The following is a 3,173-nucleotide window of genomic DNA, read 5'->3' on the forward strand; positions in this document are numbered from 1 at the left end:
TTGTCATAGCTCTGATTGTCATTTCTTATTTTGGGGCAGGGTAGGTCCTCGACTATTAACTTTTTGTGTGGTTCTCTTCCATGAGGATCATAGGGAGTTTGTCGGACGTAGGAGGTCTTTTGAAAGCCATTCTGGGCTGACTTACTTTCTTGGATTACTGTATCTATACAACTTATGACTCTGACTATGGGTCACACTTATTTGCCTGCGGGCACTACTTTCAGTTGTTTGAGGTTACTTTCCGTCACTTGAGGACTATCGTGACGATGTTTTTAGTTGCAGCGAGGGCTGTACTTATACTGTATATTAGTCGCTGTTAATCGCGATTGGGTTGAGTCTTTAATTCGTCAAGTCTATTATTTACTTAAAACAAATATCGAAAAAAAAATATACCTGCTTTTCCGCTTTATTTTATTTTTGAATTACTAAAGTGACACCCGGAAATCGGGGTGTTACACTTGCTGCTTGTTTGGATTATCTGCAAAATTTGAAAGCAAATCGTTAGCTGTTTTTGATCTTGTCAGTTCAGAAGCAAAATGTTAACTGTTTTTGATCTTGTCAGTTCAAAATTAAAATGCAAATATGGTGATAATTGAGAAGGAATCAAATCATAGAAGCATGAAAGTAAAATTTCAAAATTGGCTTTAATATGTTTTGGCACCACCCTCAGTTAGCTTCTGGCACGACCCTTGATGACCCTATTTTAGTAGCGTTTTTAGGGTCATTTCTTTGGTTGTTTTGAGTCTTTTTGTTGAGTCTCATGTTGTGTTTCATGCATTCTCATGCATTTTTATTCTTTTCTTTAGTTTTTATTTCGTTTTGGTAATTTAGTAGTTTTTTAGGTAGTTTTCTTGCATTTTAAGTAAAGTTTAGGACTTGCATGGTTTTGTTGTGTTTTATGAGGGACTTCTTGTGCTAATGAGCTCTTGGAGCTTCTAGAATCTTCCTTGTCTTGTTGGTTAGGTTTGGAGTGCAGAAACTGAAGGAGAAGGAAGGCCAAGAAGCATGGAATTGATGAAGAACATAAAGAGAATTGAAAAGAGGAGTTTCAGAAGCCAAAAAGTCATTTTCAGGCGAGCTAGAGCGCCTAGGCGATGGGAGTGGGCGCCTAGGCGCCAATAGGGTCATAGAGCATGTTTTTCAACATGCAATTGGCGCTCAGGCGCTCTGAATTGGCGCCTGAGCGCCCAGTTTCGTTAGTTTCAGCCTATAAATAAGGCTTAGGCCAATTTCTTTGATACATTTTGTCATTTCACTCATTTTTGATCAAGTTTTGAGAGCTGAGGAGAACTTTGGGACCAAGGGAGGTTTCCAACTTGTACTTTTTCTCAGGTTTTCTTTACATTTTCTTCATGAATTCACTAGCCATGAGTGGCTAGTTTACCTTTTTGCTTTGGGTTAAGAGATTCTATGAAACTTTAGTTTATAAATCCTATCTCTATGCATGAGTCTTGATTCAATCTTGTATTTCAATTCCTTATTGCATGTTTAGCTTTGGTGCACCTTTGCTATAGGCTAGATTATAATAGAATGGAAATTTGTTATGATTTAGGGACATGAATTGGAATAGATCCTTCTATACTTGCTTCTAGGAATAGAGTGAGGGTAGGGTTTTGTTGGCCTGAATAATTATGCTATCATACCTCTTATGAATGTTTAAGTACACAAGGAATTGGGCTTATCTTTCAGTTTGAGAGAATTACTTTTGTGAGGAATCAACTAGTAAGTACATAGGCTATAACAACAAGATATAAATCAAGATATCACATGCATAGGATAGGTGGACTAAAATGGATTAGATGATCAAACACCCAAGGCAATTTACCATCATTGTTATTTACATCATTTTCAACATTGCTCTTTTGCAAAACTTTACTCACAAACAACCAAAACCAATTTCTGAATTTTACTGTTTTAAGAACTTGCAAACTTTAGGCTTAAATCAACAATTCTCACTCACAATCCCTGTGGTTCGATATTTTAAAACCCGGAGGTATTCGTACACTTGCGAATTGACCAACAAGTTTTTGGCGCCGTTGCCGGGGATTGTTTGTGGTTTTCGGTTTAAGTTAAAGAGTTTGTTTGTTTGTTTTACTAAGCATTGCATTGAATAGGTGTTACTAACCTTTTCTCTGTTTTTGTGATTTCAGTTTATGCACAGTAGGCTTGGCACGGATCCATTGCTGTTTGATCCGGAGCCTGAACGTACTCTTCGCCGTCGTCGAGCCCAACAAAGGCTTGAAGCCATGGCTGCTCAAATGACGGAAGAGGAGATGCAAGCCCACATTGAAGAAAGAGTGAATGAGGCTCTTGCTCAAAGACTTCAAGAGCAAGAATTGGAGAATGCCAATCGTTCTCTCGGAGACCTCACCTCGGCTGCCATGAGCTACGATTATCCGGGCAGCATAGTTTCCCCCGATGGCACGAGAAACTTTGAGCTGAGGCCGGCATTCATCAACTTGGTGAGCCAAAATCAGTATGGTGGAGGTTCTCTTGAAGATCCTCATGCACACATGGAGCGGTTTATCCGCAATTGCAACACCTACAGAGTTCAGAATGTTTCAGCGGACACAATCCGCTTGAGTTTGTTCCCTTTTTCATTGAGGGATACTGCTGAAGAGTGGTTGAATTCACAGCCCCAAGGTAGCATTACATCTTGGGAAGACTTGGCTGAGAAGTTCACCACAAGGTTTGTTCCAAGAGCCCTCTTGAGGAAGCTCAAGAATGACATCATGACTTTTACTCAATCCACCGATGAGAATCTCTATGAAGCTTGGGAGAGGTTCAAGAAGCTCTTGAGGAGGTGTCCTCAACATAACCTTACTCAAGCTGAGCAAGTAGCAAAGTTCTATGATGGTCTCCAATATTCTTCGAGGTTTGGTTTGGATGCGGCTTCAAGTGGAGAGTTCGATGACTTACTTCCACAAGTGGGGTATGATTTGATTGAAAAAATGGCTATAAGAGCCATGAACTCTAGTAATGATCGCCAAGCCCGAAGAGGAGTCCTTGAGGTTGAAGCTTATGATCAACTTATGGCCTCCAACAAGCAACTCTCCAAGCAAATGAATGAGATTCAAAATCAAATGAAGACTACCAAGATTGGTGGTCGAGTTGCCAAGGTGGAGTGCGTGACTTGTGGAGGGCCACATGACAGCAAAGAATGCACAGAGACT

At 40.1% G+C, this 3,173-nt stretch overlaps 1 non-coding gene across 1 annotated transcript; it reads right to left on the reverse strand.

Moving 5' to 3' along the window:
* Positions 1-2,714: 2,714 nt before the first annotated feature.
* On the reverse strand, positions 2,715-2,821 carry LOC130741539 (small nucleolar RNA R71). Its single transcript, XR_009020432.1, has one exon. It is a non-coding gene; the product is annotated as a small nucleolar RNA R71 (small nucleolar RNA).
* Positions 2,822-3,173: the final 352 nt, after the last annotated feature.

Source organism: Lotus japonicus, chromosome 2 (assembly GCF_012489685.1).
Source record: "Lotus japonicus ecotype B-129 chromosome 2, LjGifu_v1.2".
NCBI lineage: Eukaryota > Viridiplantae > Streptophyta > Magnoliopsida > Fabales > Fabaceae > Lotus > Lotus japonicus.